Source organism: Lactuca sativa, chromosome 1, assembly GCF_002870075.4.
Source record: "Lactuca sativa cultivar Salinas chromosome 1, Lsat_Salinas_v11, whole genome shotgun sequence".
NCBI classification, from domain to species: Eukaryota; Viridiplantae; Streptophyta; class Magnoliopsida; order Asterales; family Asteraceae; genus Lactuca; species Lactuca sativa.
In genome coordinates this window covers 210,207,819-210,227,913 of record NC_056623.2, presented here as the reverse complement: position 1 = coordinate 210,227,913, position 20,095 = coordinate 210,207,819, and positions in this window count along the sequence as shown.

Below are 20,095 nucleotides of genomic sequence, written 5' to 3'. Positions count from 1 at the left end.
GGAAAACATCGGGTTTTCCTAGGGTTTTTCAATACATACGGTTTCGAAACGTACACAAGTTTAATGAACAATTTTTACAACTATAGAAACAAACAAGCATACTTATGGATCTTCACAAACTTTTTCATAAACTCTTTTCAGAAAATGTCGGATTTTCTGGTAGTTTTTCAAAACAATAGAAAACGTTGCTTTTCAAATACCGCTTATGAACTCACCAACATTTCATATGTTGATGTTTTTCAAAATACTTGTATTCTCAGGTAACAAGTGAACCAAAGGAAAACGTACTCAGTGATGGCTTGCCGTTTGTTTATCTATGAACCGAACAATTTATTTTTGGGAATGTAATGCTAAACAATGTACTCAGTGTAAACCTTATCAGTTGTACTATATTAATGCATGGTGACGAATGATGTTATGTTTCATATATATTCAATGTTATGGTATTCAATTAAGTCACGATAGCCCTCGACATTTCCTCCGTCTAGTTCGGGGGTGTGACATAGAGCCCTAAACTCAAAGGGCATGTAGTCGGGTGAAGTGTTACCCAACATGTCCCCTAAGAACCTGTTTTAATTTCCCATTCGTACGGTCAACTCTGCCCCTTCTGATTGCCACACCTCATCACCCCCTGTAGCTTTCAATCCTCTTTGTAATTCCACCACATATTGTAACACATAGCTATCAAGAGATTTCAAAAGTAGAATTTCATCAGTTGTTCAACTATAGCCTTTTCTTTTTCAAGAATTGTTGAAGGGTAAACAAATAATGGATCAAGTAAGCGAAGATCATGAGCGGCAAGATCATAACGTCTCATTATTATGAACTTGTCAACTTCAATAACTTGGGAATCACCAGTTGCAGCATCAACATTGACCCAAGAAGGAAGACCTTGACCACACTTTTTGAGGCCTAAAACATATACTCCTTGAAAAGGTTGTTGACCTAATGTAGATGGCATGTATGATGCGTCTCTAAGGTTTATAGTTAATATAGGTTTTAGTAGGAGGAGACACTCTTTTAGGTTAGCCATTTGAGAAGTGTAACTGCAGAAACATTTATTCATAACATAAGAGCCAAATTTATCTATGAAAAATGTGAATTCAAATTGTTTGCTTGCTGCTACATAAGTCCCTTATGCCAACATAATTGATATAATATGTGGGAAGTTCATTTCTTTGAAAAGAAGCCAAGAAAAGAAAAATATGATCCAAAATGTTGGATTCGTTCTTAGATGAGTTAGGGAAATTATGAACTTACATATTGGTTCAAAAAAGGCAATCAAACTCATTCTGAAATGATATAGCTACCCTTGTACCTAAATTAACATCAAAATAAAAAGTTAGAAAGACGGTAAAATGCATGTCACAATCAATCTAAAGTCTAAACGCACATGTAGGTAGAGGGAAAGCCCTAAATATTGTGTATTCATTCCATAGAAAAAAACGTATGCAGAAAATTCATCAAATATTTTAGACAACAAACATCTTCTCCCTTTTCCCTTTTCATCAACAACAAGATAAGAAACTTTGTAAACCCGGATATTCTGCAGAAACTTGAACAAGATAGCAGCAGCATTATTCTTCAAATCTTGAAAAAGCTTGAATCAACACTCAAAAAATCGAAAACTCATCATAAGAATATTTGGTTGCGAACCTAGAAATTCTTGGTAGAAAATAAAAAAAAAATCATCAAGATAAGATAACCAATCAGGTGTCATTCCATTGAAATAATCGCTTGGATCCTTAATTTACAGCTTTGATACCAATTGTAAGAGCCCATTTTAACAACCAGGTTGTGCAGAATAATTATGATACTGAGATTCATTGAAGTGGGAGAGTTGTGAAATTGTGGGGTGGCTCATAGTATTCACTAGTTCACAAATCATGTAGAAGTGTTGTAAGACTACATGGGTTGCCCGTAACATTCACTAGTTTGTAGATTGAGTAAGAGTGTTGTAAGCCTGCGGGTGGCCCGTAGCATTCACTAGTGCTTGTGCAGCGGTGACATTGTGGAAAGTCTGTGATTTGCTCACAGATTTCTTCATATAGTTTAGACCAAGGTTGGTCTGTTCCCAAGGCTGTGGGAGGGCCACATCATTTTTGGTAGGTCGCGGGAGACCAAGTATGAAACAACACCATAGTTGATCCTGTAGCGTTCGGTTTGGCATCGGGTAATTATTGTTATTTGAGGTTTTCTTTCGGAAATCGTGTGGGGCGATAGTGGGGGTATCTTTTGGCTCAGCAGTCAGGCTAAGTCACTTCCAGTGGGATTGAATAATCTCAGAGTAACTGATTTGACCTTGGTACACAACTTTCGTTTGAGTGTAACCGTTGCAGGGATGAATCTGTCTAAGCCTTTTGTCGAGTATAAGTGTTCTGGAGTTGTATATGGTCAGTGACTTTGTTCCCTTTGAAGCATTTCGGTTGCTACGAAACACTATGGGGTTTGCATGGTGGCGGTTCAGTGTGGGAGGTCTGACGGGGAGTCAGAACATTGAGACATTAGGTTTTGGATTTCTGTTAATGTATGATTGGTTTTTATTCAACGGATTGAGGGGTTGTTCTTCATCGGGCTTGGAGAACTATTCTAAGGATGGTTTTAGTAGATTTGGATAGGTCGTTGTATGAACAGGGTTGGAAGTGTTATGTTTGGTCTTGTTGGGTCGTGCTTTGTAAAGTGTTGCATCTATTGGGCTCGTTAGTTAGTCCAGTTTTGTTTCTCTAGTATGGGCCTGTCCATCCATGAGAAATATAGGGTTTATTATAAATATAGGTGCTTGCATGCATCTTAGGTTAACGATAGTAACGATAGAACAGATTGTTCAGAGCATTATTTTCAGAAGTTTAATTATCGTTCTTGTAACCCTAAATCCTCTATAGCGGAAGTTCTTAGTCGAGCTCTACTGAAGATTGTTGATCTAATCATTCGACATACTTTTATCCATACTTATGTTATTTACAGTTTTCGTATTCATTATTTTACCTGTTATAAAGATCTAATCGATCTTCAACTTAGTTTATAAATCAACAATTGCTATCAGAGCAGGAGGCTGTGTAATTCATACACATATTTTCTGTGAAAAAGGTTGCGATTAGGGTTATTCCGCATTAATCAATATTTATTGAGCCGTCATCCCATAATTGACGTAACTCATCATTTATTTGTTTTGCCCGAATTTAATACATTACAAGTCTGATCTTTTAAACAGGTTATTCGATCAAGCATGGACGAGTCACAATCAAATCCCATTAACATCTCGAACAACATTGGATCAACGACGAAGATTCCCATCCTTAACACCCAGGATTATGAAGTCTGGGCACATCACTTTGAAGATTATGTTATTGGATCTGAGGACAACGGATATCTCATCTCGGAAGCCATCGTGTCTGGACCTTTGATCATTCAGCAACTTCAAGGATCATTAAAACTCAGAAAGAGTATAATGATCTATTGAAAGACGTTAAAGATATTGCCCAAGACGAAAAAGATAAGTTTCAGTGCAATGTTAAAGCATTGAGACTAATCAGATTCGCTCTTCAATCTGATGCATTTAGGCTGGTGAGTTCGTGCAGCACTGCTAAAGAAATATGGGATAGGCTGCGAGAGTTATATTCCACAGATGAAGATCTCGAGCATTCTATTCAAACATTACTCCTGTCTGAGTTTGGTGAATTCAAGCAGGGTCCCGAAGAAACTGTAACTCAAACGTTCGATCGCTTCAATCATCTTCTTAGCAAGATGATTAAACATGATATTGAAAGAAAGTTGATTGAACAAAAGGTTACATTTTTAAACGGCCTTAGATCTGAATGGAGAGCTGTTGTGTCCACTGTTAAGGCACATGAGCAATTCAAATCTTACTCTTTGGCAAAGCTGGTAGGGATTTTGAAATCCCAAGAAAAGATTGTCTTGCAGGAGAAAAATGTGGTTTCTAGCTTGGGATCATTGGCTCTTCTGTTTAAAAGCAAAGGGGTAATGGAAGATGAAGACCTAAACTTGGAGGACTATGACCTTACCTCTGAAGACTATGCTATGATGGTGTCAAACCCCCAAGAGGTTCATCAAGAAAAGATGTCCCACCAATAAGAACCGAAATTGGCAGGGAAGTTATAGTTCGGAAAAGGTCAGGGATGAACCGAAGGCAGAAGAATCAAAGAAGGAACCGAAAGCTGAAGGAGATTCGGGTGTGAGCTGCTATTATTGTGGAGGAAAGAACCACTATACAAAAGATTGTGTCCTCAAGAAAATGGCAGAAAAGGATGAGGGGAAAGATGAAGAAGCTTTGTTACTAAAAAAGCTGGAAGAGATCAAGAAGAAGAAAGCTATCACTAACCCTTCAATGAATGCTTTAATTGTGCAGGGTTCGGTAGCAGATGATGAGTTCGGTGGCGTGGAGGTCTGGTCAACCGACTCTGAGGATGATGAAGTAAGGAAGCTTTCTCATGGAAAGGCTTTTATTGCGAAAGATGAAGGAAGTGGTGGCAAGTGTTTGATGGTGTCCGATGTATCTCAGATGAGGGGATACAACACAGATGGTGGGAATGAAGACACAAAGGAGCGAGAGGACTTGTGCTTCATAGTAAAACCACTCAGCCTGCAGTTCAACGAGCTTGATGAACTGATCAAGAAGGTACAATCTGTTTTTGTTTCATTCAAAGTCCCACAATGTTCATACGAAAAGGAATTAAAAATGTGAATTCAAGAATCTCTCATGTAGACAGTATCTTAAATCAAACTCGGGTCACCAATTCTAACCTAACTGACCAAATAAGCAGGGTGTCTTCAAAAAGTGAGGAGCGGAGGATGTGGATCGAACTAAAAGAGTCAGAGTTAATCAAAACCAAGGACGAAAACATTTATTTGCAAAGAGACAATTTGAAACTTTTAAAACAGCGAAATGTCTTTTGTTTGATTGCTAAGCGTCTTTACAATAATATCACTCAACTTCATTTGAACTGTGAAATAGAGCAGAAAATTCATCGCATGATTTTGCCCTTCCTAGAGTTTAAGGAGGATGAAATCGACACTGAAGCATATAATTGTGAAAGTGTAATCTTGTCTGAGGATGTTAATCCGACATATACGTATGGTCTGGACAAAATCGAATCTTTCATTAAGTCCAAGGACCATAAGGACATGCTAAAAAATCTTTTTGATGAAAATGACAAACTAAAATTAAGGACCGAAACCATACAAAAGTTTGACTCATTGAGTGCCAACTTGAGCTCAGAAAATAAAATTGATGTAAATGCATCTGAGCTTAATGAGGACGGTGATATGAGTGAAATTTCTATAGAAGATGAAGTTGGCTGTTCTGAGTTTGTCAAGAGCGAACCGGAAAACCACAAAAATCTTATTTCAGAAAATTATGTGGAGTTTGCTCGCTTGTCCCAACAAAAGTCCCCGATCCTTGAGGAAAAAGTTGTCGTGTACCAAAAGGTTAGAACGACTGGAAATCAAGTATATAAGGTCACAGGTGTTACCGAACATCAGACATCCGAACTCACAGCCATTGTAAACGAAGATAATGTTGATGGTTGTGATGAGTTCTTCTGGTCAGCCCCTATTGACAATGCTGATGAAAGTGTTGGTCTATCAGAAAGGACATCATGGAAAAGCAAAGGCAAATACGTGCCAGAGCGTTTGAACAAGCCTGATAGCTTCGACGTGCCAAGTACAAGTGGTACAAAAGATATTCCTAAAAAACAAGGAGTTTCTGCAAAAGAAGTCACTCCTTCAAGCGAAACATCATCAGTTCAAAGTGAACCAGCTGACAGAAAGCAAAAGCGAAAAGCTAATATCCATCGTCAGCCGAAGTAGGTGAAAAACCAAAAACAGCAAAGGAATCAGAGATACAAGAAGAATCTCTCTGAAAGAAAACAGTTTTGGCAATCTCAAAATGCCCACTTCTCTTACCATGACAGAAATTTAAAGTCAGGGAAAAGTACTGTGAAAGTGCAAGAGAGGTTCGGTTCTGAAGGTCATAACAACCGAAAGGATACGTTCGGTTCTAAAAATTATGACAACCGAAGGCAAAGGTTCGGTTCAGTAAACACAAGCTACCGAAAGCATAAATTTGGTTCAGAGAGCAAGAGCAACCAAAGTTCTAGGTTCGGTCCCACTAATGATAAAAAACAAAAGGGTCACTTAGAACCTCAAGTCGAGAAAACATCTCAGTCTAAATTCTCTCGTTCTTCTGCTACTAATTCTTCTAATTCCTCTAAACCAAATTCTAAATTCAATTCTGTTCGCACTCAAAAACCTAAATCATCAACATATCTGAAAGGAAAATCAAAGGTTTCATCAGTTGAAACAAATCAAAATCATCCTAAAGTCCAAATACCTAAACAAGAATCCAAACCGGAAGCAACAAATCCCAATAAAATTAAGGTTTTCACCATTAAAAGGAAAGATGAAACAACGTTAATAAAAAGAACATATCTTGTTGACATCTCTCTTACTACTCCTGTTCCTGTGAAAGGCTCACGTGGACCCAAGAAACTTTGGGTTCCTAAATCTGCTTAATTTTTGCAGGTTATCAGTGACGAGCAGTTTGACGGAGAATGGTATATTGACAGTGGCTGCTCACGTCACATGACAGAAAGGAAGGAAGAGCTGAGGGAATTTCGGTCTCTTTCAAACGGTGGAAATGTCAAGTTCGGGAACAACTCATTCAGGACAATAAAAGGATATGGAATGATAACAAATGGTGATTTTACGATTAGGAAGTTCGTGTACGTTGAGGGACTACAGCACAACCTCATCAGTGTATCTCAGCTTGTTGGAGGTACCGGTCTCAAGGTCTCATTCGATGATGAGGGTTCGAAAATAATTGAAAAGAAAACGAAAAGAGTTATTCTCAAATCGGAGCGAAAAGGCAAAATGTTTCCCCTGAACCTCAAACCCATCAAAGGGAATCCAACTATCTGCCTGTTATCAAAAGCACAATCTGACCAAAGCTGGCTGTGGCACCGAAGGCTCTCTCATCTGAACTTTAAGGACATCAACAAACTTGTCAATGGAGGTCATGTTCGAGGTCTTCCATTGCTCAAGTATGATCGAGAACATTTGTGTGCTGCATGTGAAATGGGGAAGCAGAGTCGTCAAAGTCACCCATCTATTGTAAACACCAAAGTTGTTGAACCACTAGAATTAATTCACATTGATTTGTGTGGTCCATCATCTATCGAAAGTATCGGTGGTAGCAAGTATATTCTTGTCATTGTAGATGACTTTTTGCGCTTTACATGGGTGTTCTTTCTGAAGCACAAATCCGAAGCGACTCTAAAGCTAAAGATGTTTATCAAGCAGGTTGAGGTACAGCTGAAGAAAGTCGTTCGCAACATCAGGAGCGACAATGGGCTGGAGTTCAAAAATAAAGAATTCGAAGAATTCTTGGCAGAAAAAGGAACCAGTCACAACTTCTCAGCTCCCTACACCCCTCAACAAAACGGGATTGTCTAAAGACGAAACCGATCTTTGTGTGAGGCGGCCTGAACTATGCTAAGTTTTTCTTCTTTACATTTATATTTTTGGGCTGATGCTATTGCTGCTGCTTGTTTTATGCAGAACATGTCATATCTCAATAAGCGATTCACTCTCACTCCTTATGAGATCATCAACAACAGGAAGCCAAATGTCAGATTCTTCCATGTATTCGGCTCACGGTGCTTCATCTTCAATTCTAAAGAACATCGTAACAAGTTCGATGTCAAAGCCGATGAAGGGATATTTCTGGGCTATTCTCTCAATTCTAAAGCATACAGGGTATTAAACAAGCGCTCGAGGAAAATAGAAGAGACTTATTACGTGACTTTTGATGATAGCTATGTCAAAAAGCTAAAGGCCAACGAAGACACAGCTGGAGAAATCTTTCCTCAAACAGGCCAAGTCACAGCCTCGATCGCAAACCTCTTTGAGAAGTTTGTCGAGTTATTTGATGAACCAGAGAAGGCCACTCTCTCGGAAGCCAGTGCAGCAGACAACAAAGTAGATAATCTGAAGCAACTTGTCGAAGATGCTGCAAAGCAAATGAATGAAGGAGTATCATGTTCCAACGAACCTCCACAGCACAATGCTTCAGTTGAAGGGGAGGATCCATCTTCTTCATCACAGCCGAGCTCACATGTTGAGGGGGAGAACAATTCTCAAGCTGCTCCCGAACACACTTCAACACCCGAAAGTGCCACACCACCCGAAAGTGCTACAACACCCGAAGGTGCGTCAACACCTGAAAGATCGACACCACCCAAAACCCCTGTAGCTCAAGATACTCAAGACCCACTTGAAAGCTCATCTATCGAGGGGGAGAATTCCGATATCCTCTATGACGATGAAAGTCAATCTGAACCGGAAGAGATCGTAAACATTGAATTGGATCCATCTTATGATCCAAATTACCCACCTCTTGTCAAATGGACCAGAGATCATCCTGTCTCCCAGGTTGTCGGCAATGTCTCTGAAAAGGTCCTGACCCGATCAGAACTTAAGGCAAAACAAACTTCCTTATTTTCAAAAGTGGAATTTTGTATGTTTAACTCCTTCGTCTCAAAACTTGAACCAAAAATAGTTAATACTGCTCTTGATCACTCTGATTGGGTTCAAGCTATGCAAGACGAACTAAATGAATTCGAAAGGAATAAAGTTTGATGCCTAATTCCAACTCCTCAAGATGCCTCAGTTGTTGGTCTCAAATGGGTCTTCAGAAATAAGATGGACAAGGAAGGCAACGTGATATGCAACAAAGCCCGTCTGGTGGTAAAAGGATACTCTCAGGAGGAAGGAATCGACTATGAAGAAACTTTTGCTCCTGTCGCTAGGCTGGAATCCGTTAGAATATTTCTTGCCTATGCTGCATACAAAATCTTTGAGGTCTACCAAATGGATGTCAAGTGTGCATTTCTAAATGGAGAACTTGAAGAAACGGTGTACGTGGAGCAACCTCCTGGATTCGTCAATGAAAGGTACCCCAATCATTGTTACATTTTACACAAAGCTGTATATGGACTGAAACAAGCTCCGAGAGCTTGGTATGAAATGCTAACCAAGTTTTTAAAGATGTCCAAATTCAAACAAGGTTCAGTTGACCCAACCTTCTTTCGTAAGAAGGAAGGTTACCACCTTATGATTGTTCAAATTTATGTCGATGACATCATCTTTGGCTCAACGAATCCTAGCTTAACGGCTGAATTCGAAAAGCTGATGGAGACTAAATTTGAAATGAGCTCAATGGGTCCAATTAACTTTTTCCTTGGTTTAAATATTAGACAGGGACCCGAAGGCATCTTTATTAATCAGGAAGCTTATACAAAGACTTTCCTTGCAAAATCTGGCATGATGGCAGATTCAAAGGTTAAAGTTCCAATGGCGTTCGGCACCAAGCTCACTCCATCGTTGGATAAGCCAGCAGTTGATATTACGCTATATCGCCAGATTATCGGTTCTCTGATGTATCTTACAGCTAGCAGGCCTGATATAACGTTCTCTGTATGCTACTGTGCTAGATTTCAGGCGAATCCACGTAAACCTCATATGCTTGCAGTGAAGAACATACTCCGTTATCTCAAGCGAACTACCTCTTTAGGCCTATGGTATTCATCCAACTCAGGCTTCTTCATTCAAGTCTGCTCAGATGCAGACCTTGGAGGTTGTGGACTAGACAGGAAAAGCACCACGGGAGGCTACCAATTCCTCGACGGGAAGTTGGTTAGCTGGCAATCAAAGAAACAAACTTGTGTGTCTTTGTCTACAGCTGAAGTAGAATACATTGCAGCTGCATCCTGCACTTCTCAAGTGATTTGGATCCAAAGTCAACTTAGGGACTATGGACTCAATATGAAAAAGATCGCACTATATTGTGACTTTGAAAGTGCAATTAGGATCTGTCAAAACCCAGTGCAACACTCCAAAACTAAGCACATTGCACTGAGGTATCACTTCATTAAAGATCATGTGGAAGATGGGAACGTCGAAATTCATTTTGTTCGAACCACTGATCAACTGGCTGACATCTTCACCAAATCTCTTCCTGAAGCATCATTCAACAAAATTCTACAAGGGCTAGGTATGATGGAATCGGAGTCAGTACCAAAAATTACCTCTCAAACTCAAAAGTAAGAAGCAAAATAGACCGAACGTTCGGGTTCGGGTCTTGTACCAGTGTACCGAAATGAACCGAACGCTCGGGTTCGGTTGAATATTCTGCTTTTCGCTCATCAATCAAAGGTAGTTTTCTTGGTTGTAGATTTTATGTATATTTGTTCTAAATTCATTTATCTTATTGTCAAAGTTATTCTCTTTTTTCTTAAAACCTATTTTCTTTGGTAACCGAAATATACCGAAAGTTCGGGTTCGGTTCCAAAATTTTTCTCAACCGAAATATATCGAACGCTCGGGTTCGGTTCCAAAAAAAATTTTCTTACCCGAAATAGACCGAACGTCGGGTTCGGTTCCAAGTTTTTTTTTAGTAATTTTTTTGTGTCTTATTTTTTTTATTTTATTATTTCCTTTTTATTTTCATTATTTTATTATATCAAAAATTCCAAAAATTTTGTTCTTTATTTTCTTTTTGGCTTTAATTTTATTCGTGTGTTCGTTTACGGGGAAATTGTTGAATTAGCTAAGTGTCCCTAGAAGCATGCTGCTGTATGTGTCCAAAGCCTCAACTAATTCTGAATAATAGTCTTAATGACTTGATATACACAAATCTTGTCTTCCCAATTAGGCCATCATATTTATTCTAATCATGAGCTACCTAACTCTCTTCTCACAAGAGCTAAGAGTTTTCTGCTTGGTCCCAATTTTTACAGCAGGTGTACTTTAATTTCTTACACCATCTAAAATGCATTTCTCCATCACACTCGTTTCACAAACGTAACCCTTACCACTGATGTTTATGGTTACACAATTTATGTGTTCATGATCTTAGTTTTGTGCCACTACGAGCTAAGTGATACCCAAAATTCAATACCCAATACGAATTGACGGTGAACAATTAATTTGCTCTAGTTGTCACTATGTAATTGACGGACGTATCTTCATGAAATCTCAAACTTTTCTTTTGTATGATTCCTATGAAATTGTTAAAACCAATAACATTTCTTCCCTTGGGATCCAGTTTTATTTTTTTATTTTTTTTGAGATTTTATATTTACCAGCCAAATTCAATTATTACTAACCTACTTGTTCAACAGACTACACCGGTCTCACAAGTACTGCGTTCACTTTCTATCTTATATCAAGATTAGGAATTTTGAATCGAAGAAAAACCCACCCTATTAAGCCTTGTTAAAAGAAGCCTTTCAACACTTCTTAATAAGTGTTTGATCGTTAATCAACGGGAAACCACACAAACACTTTAAGGTCTCTCTTGACTTTGAAGAAAGAGATTCGTGCCCGGGATCATTTGTTTCGTGTCTTTATTGACATCACATATTTTCCCTAAAAGGATTGCTTTATTTCTTTTCTTTTACACCCTTAGCACGAAAATCTTTGATTTTCCAAAATTTAGGTTCTATTAATTATAGGCATTTTCATTGGATTGGTGATTAATTAAAAGTTGTGGTTAATTTTAATCCACGTGGGAGCATTGTTCAAAAGATGCCGTTGTAATTTAAAGGGATAAGATGATGACATGCTGACTCAGGTGGGAGTCTAATCGATTTGATTTCAAACGGCGCTAAAAATGGGAAGCGTGCGAATCGGAACCGTCTCATCTCCAAACAGCGCAAGAGGGGCGCGTGTGAATCTGAAACGGTTCGTATCCAAACGGCGCATAATGGGAGGCGTGTTCTTAGGGGTCTGACATTCTCTCTCATGCGTGATCATCGGCAACCCCAACTGTCACGCATCAGTCAACTCCGAAAAACCCTTCCATTCTCAATCGAAGATTTGGGAAGATCTTTCTCTCTCCTTGAACCCCAGTATAAAAGGCAACACGATCCTTCATTTACCTCTTTGCCGCAATCAAAATTCCCAGAGAGCAAAAATTCCTTAATTCCTCACTGTTCATCATCTTCTTCATTCTCTTCAAGCAATGGCAGATTCATCTTCTGTTCACGCAACATCCCACATACTGCCCATTCGCCCACAACAAAGCCTCATCATTGATTTAACCCCTCATACTTACGATGCCTGCATGTTCCCCATAATCGAGTGCTTGCGGTTTTCTCCGATCCCTCCTGCACTTACAAGAGCTGAATCTATTCCAATAGAGTTCTTGTCGCAAATCTTTGCAACTGCTCATTACGACAAGGTTGTGGACAGAATCTTCTTTGATGTTTTTCAGCACAAGGCATCAATTTCCAGGCAAAGGTTTTCATCGTTGTTAGGGTTTGAACCTGATTCTTCAAGGGTTAACCCTGAAACGATTCCAATGGGGCACTTGTTCAACATGTTTTATAACATGGGTTATACGGAGGTGCTTACCACAATCACGAAGTTCAAGAAGTCGTGCCTACCTCCACAGTGGAACAGGATGTTCACTGTTCTATTCAAAGGGTTATCTGAAAAAAGTGCTGGATCTGATGGTGCCAGTCGCTTATTTTTGTTGATAATGTATGGTATCTACAATGGCATCAACGTAGATTATGGGTCTGTTCTATGGCAAAAACTCATCCAGAGTATCTCCTCTACTTCCAGACATTCAGAGATTTCCTACGCTAGGTTCTGGGCTCTGATCACGAAATGGGTGATGGACAAGTACCACTTCCCCATTGTCACTGGTGCTCCAATTTCTTCGATTGGTACATTCCACACCACGAAGATCATTGTCTTGGACGCTTCCAAGTTTCCGTTCAACGGTTCCATACCAGAATCTATGTATGGCGATGTTCCTGCTGATAGTCGGATTATCAGGACATACAAAGAATTCAAGCGTTCTGGTCCGAGGGATCTCACTCCGGAGATGTTGAAGTCCATTCATGACGCCGACAGGCCTGCTCCAAGAGGCAAGAAGGCTGATAAGGGGAAACAGGTGGAAAAAGGAGCTAAAGGCCCATCTCCAAATAAGAGGAAACCAACCAATGCTGCTCAGTCTCCTCACCAAAGGCGACGAAAAACTCAGCCCTAGCGAAAGCTGATCATCGCTTCCTCCTCAAGCGAGTCTGAGGGTGAGAGTTCGGATTCTGACGACTCTCCACGAGGCAGCACTCCGCCCAGATCTCCTACCCCTGAAATTCAAATCCCTCCTTCTCTAATTCCCTCTCCTCCTAAAAGTATTCCTACTTCCATTCCCACCATAAGCCCCTTTACACACATTCCAACCACTTCAATCCCAATACCACCACCAATATTCACCGACGCAACCACAACATCCACTGCAAATGTTAGAGCCAACGTATCTGATACGGGGGTTCATACTGATGCACCCAAAACAACTCAAGCACCTGAAACCACAAAAGCACCCGAACCTACCCCCACACCAATACCCGAAACAACCCAACCCGAACCTACCCATACTACTGCACCACCAGCTTCTCCACCACCACCTTCTCCCGGTCATGCCTCAGAGGGAGAAGAAACATTCCTTGGCGGGGAAAATATGACGTTTGACTCGGTCTACTATAGTCTGTTTCAAGTACAGAGCGATGCTGATGACGACGCTCCGGTTACAAAGAAACATCTCAAGGAGCTCCACGACAAGGTTGACTTGCTCATCGCCTCCTCTTCCACGTCTCAATCATCACTTTCTGAAGATGCAGTTTAGAAGATTGTTGACGCTTTCTCCAAGGCTCAGCAAGACTCTCTCGCTTCTGCAACCTCGGCCATCGATGCCTCAACAAAAGCCTGTCAGGCTGCGACCGAAAAAGTCGATAAACTATTTTCTGATGCCTCTGCCCTGTTACAGTCTTTACATGAGAGTGCAAATGTTGCAAAGACTACGTTGGAACCAATTCTTCAACAGTTTACAACGTCTGTCTCCACTGAGTTGAAGTCCTTCGCTTCATTTCGTCAAACGCTTTCAAACGACAACTCAGCATTTCGCGCAACCATTGACGAGCGTCTCTCAAAGCTGCAAGAAGATTTGGCTGCTGAGAACTCTTTCATGGATGTTCTAGCCAGGAAGACCACCGCTCTGAAGGTCAAGAGTGTTCAACTCTCCAACTCTCAACAGGAGGTTGACTCTCTTCGGTCCGAAAGGGAGGTGATAAAGTCGTGTGTTTCGGATGTCCACTCTGCCATATCCAACATCCTCGAAGCACATGATCCTATCCTGAACTACACTGTGAGGCGAGACCTTGCAGAGAAGTTCGCTCCCGCCTTTGCCCTGCTCAGCAAAATTGAAGGGCTCCTTGATTTCGTGTCCATTCCGAAACAAGGGGGAGAAAAGGAGTCAATGTCTCAACCACCTCCTTTCTCAAAGGCAACTCACACAACCGAACCTCCTCCATTAGGCCAAGCCTCCGATTCTGGTGTGAAAGATAAAGGCAAGAAGATTGCTGAGGAGGATGAAGATGAAGACAAAGAGACTATCGCTGATCTGTTGAAGCGAAAAATTCGAAACAATGAGGCTGATATCAGTGCTCGTGTGGCTAGAGAAGCCGAAGAAGCTGAAAGAAAACAGAAGGAAGCTCACGACCTTCTTGAGAGTAGGAAAACTATTTTTCCTGCCTGCACTCTCGAGAGGATGATAAAAGAAGCCATCGACACTCCGAGCATCTTGTGGCTGGAACCAGTAATCTCACTGGATTGCTCCAACACTGTCGACTCTCAGTTTGACATGCCACTGACCCGAAAGGCGTTCATCTTTCACGCCTTCGCCAACGTTGCAGAGTTCCCTCATCCTCATCCACAGGTTGATCGGGACTTAATTGATTTTTATCTGAAGGCTGCTCAACCCTAATAACAAACTTGGAGCGCTCAGAAAATTGTCAACGTTCAGGTCCCCAAGCCGTATACCGAAGGGAACTTCATCAACATTCAGTTCAAGGTGCTTCGGGGATCTGCCAAAACCGAACATGCCATTTCCCTAGCAGATCTTCTGAATCTCAATCCCCATGATTGGATAATCTTGCACAACGTCCTTCTAACCAACGAAGCTGAATACGGTCCGATCATCGACCATTTCAAGAGGATGTTGGTGTGCTACATCATGGAAGTTGCACTGATGGATCAGGAGATAGAAAGTGTATTCAAGAAGAAACCAACAATATCTCCTGTTGGCTCTGCCAGTGATCTAAACCAAATGCAGATGGGAAAAATTGACTCGAGAAGGAATTCGGTCATGTTCACCAGGAACGAAAGACAGAAATGTCTTTTCGCCTTGGCTGACAAACATCTGTACACCACTACTTTCCTAGAGCATGTTTTGGGGATCATCCACAGGTGCAAGCAAAACACAGCAGATGATGTCAAGTACTTCGATGACATGATACAATGGTACATTTGGTTCAGACAGACCATTCTCGCGCTAATCTCTCGTCTGTTTGATACCACGAAGAAAGTTCCCGCTACTGGCCCAAGCAAGAAGAAGAAGTAGTCTCGCTCCAATTTGACGCAAAGGGGGAGATTGTTGGGTCGTGTTTTGTAAAGTGTTGCGTCTATTGGGCTCGTTAGTTAGTCCAGTTTTGTTTCTCTAGTATGGGCCTGTCCATCCGTGAGAAATATAGGGTTTATTATAAATATAGGTGCTTGCATGCATCTTAGGTTAACGATAGTAACGATAGAACAGATTGTTCAGAGCATTATTTTCAGAAGTTTAATTATCGTTCTTGTAACCCTAAATCCTTTACAGCGGAAGTTCTTAGTCGAGCTCTGCTGAGGATTGTTGATCTAATCATTCGACATACTTTGATCCATACTTGTGTTATTTACAGTTTTCGTATTCGTTATTTTACCTGTTATAAAGATCTAATCGATCTTCAAGTTAGTTTTAAAATCAACAGGTCTGTTATTCATGGAGATTTTGGCATAGATCTGTTTCAGCATGGGCGGTCTTACGGGGAGTCATATCATTATAGATTTTAGATCATAGAAAAGTAGAAGTGGTTTGAAGAGGTTGAGGGTTTGATTGTTGTCCTGAGGATGGAAGTTTTGGTTTCGTTTCGGTTGTCTTGGCAAGATTATCTTATGTGTATAATTTTCCATTGTGTTCCTCAGGTTGTTTGTTTTGTTATGAGTGTTAATAAGGAGCGATTTCAAAGAAGAAATATAATTTAAGTGGAGGAGAGTTGTAACACCAGGAATCTAGAACATTAATTTTGGAAATAAATCCCCTTTCCTACGGACCAACACGATGAGTTGATGTTGGGAAAATCAATATGTCGGAGGCTTTTGGGTCACACGTTTTTATGAACCAACACATCGAGTTGGTGAAGGGAACTCAGCGAGTTGGACACTAATTAATAAACCCAATTTTTTAGGGTGTTATACCCTATTTAAAGACCTTAAGTTCTTTGGCTGCCCTCCTTACCAGCATCCTCTGTCCATAAACCCTAAAATTGAGCCTTATCTTCCATTCTTGAGTGTGAGAGCTAGGGGAGAGCCTTGAGATTTCATTTTTGGTGCTTGTTGAAGGTGTTAAGGAATTAAGAGTTGCTTGGCTTGAAGAAGAAGTCTTGGATCTAGAATCTATGTCTCATTTGCCATGTTTTTGAGGTATCAAGATCTCACCTTGCTTATTAGTTGCTTAGATCTATTCTTGGGTTAGAGTTTATGCTTTTTACCCATGGATGGGTGGATGTTGGGGATTAGGAAGTCACAAATGATTATTCTTTGAGATATAGGGTCTACATGAGCTCTTTTGGCATAAAGGTGAAAACTTTATGGATTTAAGGGCTACATGCATTCATTAAGTCTTTCATTTAGCCCTTTTTCAGCTTTTTAGCTTCCCCTAGTCATACTTAAGTGTAAAGTTGGAAACTTTACATGGCCATCTAGCCTTATGGGGTCAGGTTTGCATTTTGGTGTTTTGTCTTTGATGAGTAAGGGCTTAATGGTTTATCCCTTACTCTTTTAAGTCTAGGTTTTGGGTTTGAACCCATTTCGGTGGTTCCTAGGGGTAAAGTTGGAAACTTTACCCTTGTAGATCTCTTTTTGGTCGAGAATTGAGCTTTGGAGCTCTTGGATTCGCTGAAAGAAACTAAATGCATTAAGTTCTTGGGTGTCGGGCAAACTCGGCGATTTGGTTGGTCAACTCGGCGTGTTGTTTTGGTTTCCCCGTTTCTAAGATAATGTAGAACTCGGCGAGTTGGGTTAATATGGATTATAGATCTTGTCCATTTTATTTATGTCTTTGAACAAGTTTGTCCCAAGGGGTACTTGAGGCAATCCGAATTGTAATTATGGAATTACGGGCTTAGGATAAGGCTTATATGGGGTTGGACCCAATTTGTAAAATATGGCCATTAGTGGGCTTTTATAGAACTAGTAGCTTCTGGTATTTTGGGCATGAATTATTAATGCGCCATCGGGATACAAAGTGTTTGGTCTAGGAAGAATGGTTAGACCTTAAGGCAAGGCCATGTATGGGGTTTGAGCCCAATTTGGAAAATTTGGCCATTGGCTAATTAGTGGGCCTTTGGGCCTTTTAGATTGTAATTTGGGTCATGGATTTGGACATGGCAAGGTTAGGGGTAAAATGTTCTTTTTACCCAAGGTATGAATTGTGGTTATGGATTGGAACTCAATTGTTAATTGGGTGTTGTTTTGATCTGGCAGTTTTGAGGTGTCGTCAGGGTCGCATCTAGGGATTTCTTTTAGTGTGCTTTAGCATTCAAGGTGAGTCTCCTCACCATTCTATGGGTCGAACGCAACGATGTTGGCTCATTTTGGTTTATGTATTATAGGAAGACCCAGGAATAACTCGTGGCAGTTTGTATGAACGACCAGGGGGCGACTCATGGCAAACTGTATACAAGACCAGAGTCTGAACTCTAGCAGTTAATTAGTTAAGTAGTGTAGATTGTATGCTAGTTGTCTTTGTGATGCTTGCATGGAAGACCTGAAGGTGGCTCGTAGAACTTGTCTGTAAGACCTATGGTTTTGGCCCCCGGCCTGGTAAGGAGGACCATGAGGCAGCTCATGGCTTAATGACAAGACTATGGATGACATATAGCACCTTTATTGATTATGGTATATGTATGCTAAGTGTGGCTCATTGATATGAATCTTATTAATGGTTCGATTGGTATGTGTGGGTGGCATTTGGGGAACTCACTATGCTTTGTAGTTACAGTTTGCGGTTTATGGTTTCAGGTACTTCCATTTTGAAAGGAAAGGGTTCGGCTTGATTGCAGCGCATACACCTGTGTTTTCCACAATGTGTGATATTCGGGAATGAACTCTGATAATTGTATTATTTGAAATACTTTTAAAAGTTTGGATAAAGTTACAATGGTGTTTTCATTATAATCATGTGGATTTTTTTATCCTTGCTTTTTGAGATGTTACACAAATGCGATCTAAATATAGATCAAATAAGCCATACTCCGGCAAAGGCGTCAAAAAATTTGATGAGCAAATAAGTACGTATTAGTTTTAAATTTATAACCTAACAAACTTTTACCATCTATGCACCTATAGGCAGTGAAACTAGTCAGATTAGAGAATAGCTTAGGTAAGTCAGGTGTCGATCACAGGGAACGAAATTCAATTAGTAAAATTAACTACTTCTAATAAAAATATTAAACAAACTATGATTTAGTTGGGCGTTTACTGATTTTTCAAGATAATAATAACTTACTTCTAAACAACAAGTAGCAAGAAACAAAAACAAAACAACTTCAACAAATAAAAGAATACTTCTGTCTAGGTTCGATTTCACTTTCTCCTAGGAGTGATTTCTAGTGGATAGATTATATTGATTACCAATTATCTACCTTTTATGGTCGAATTACTACGCCTGCCATTTTATATATGACAAGGAAATGGTCATGCTAAAGTTAAACACTAAACTGATAATAGCACAATTGGACAATTGGACTATGAATGATATTCCTTGCTCTTTGATGGTCAAGTTGAGCAACAAAGCACAAATTAATACTAATAATTCTCTCTAACATAATTAAAGTTACTAGCATTAATTACATTTAACTATGATGTGATTAAGCCTAACTCTAACTATATAATGGTGATAAATAATTAGGATAGAGATTCATGCAATTAATATGCTCAATTAACACTCAAAACTGATTTATGATCAATACAAACTATAACTAAACATGTTAGGTTTAAATTATATCAAACATAAGGAAATCAATAATAATCATCCAATAATTGAAATCAACACATAGTATCAAACTAATCTTCGCATACCAGAAGTAAAAAAGTTGATTAGCATCTCATTATAGCAGAATAACACATTAGATCCAAGTAAAATAAGCTAGACATAAGTTTAAATAGCAAACCAACTAGATCAATGTTAAATATGTTCTAAATCTTCTTAAATCCATGAGCTCTCTTGAATTTAGTATTCCTATGTGTTTTTAAGTGTTTATTAATCGCAAATAACCTCAGAGAACCGAATGCATCCTCCCTTATTTGACCTAATGACCAGGATTTTATTTTTGTGGAAATATGACCACGATGTTGTGGATGGCTTTTGGGTTTTTCTTTTATTGTTTGGGCCTTGTAAAGTTGAGTGTGCTCAGATGATTGCTTCCAGGTATTCGTGTACGACTATTTATGGTTCATGGATGTGAATTGGGCTTATGGGCCATCATGCTATCTAAATAGCGTAATGCTCTAAGACACGACATCCCTGATTTTCTTATGTTCTCATAAGGGGGGTTGCTATCAGTGTGAGGCTGTTTTTGGGTCATGGATGTGGATACTTGGGGGTGTCGTCTGTCATGCTAGCCATCTAGCCTCAAGATCTGAGACATGGCTTTGTTGATTTTCTTATGTTCTCGAGCAGAGGGCACATACATTGACGCTTGCTAGCTAGCATAATGTTCGATACCCCCAGGGATCCACATATATGGCCCAAAAAACAGCCATACACTGATAGCAACACCCTACCGAGAACATAAGAAATCAGGGATACCATGTCTCGGACCATGATGCTATCTAGCTAGCATGATGGCCCGTAACCCTAAGGATCCATATCCGTGTGTAACGCCCGTAGATCCGGGCTAGGCAATTTAGAGGC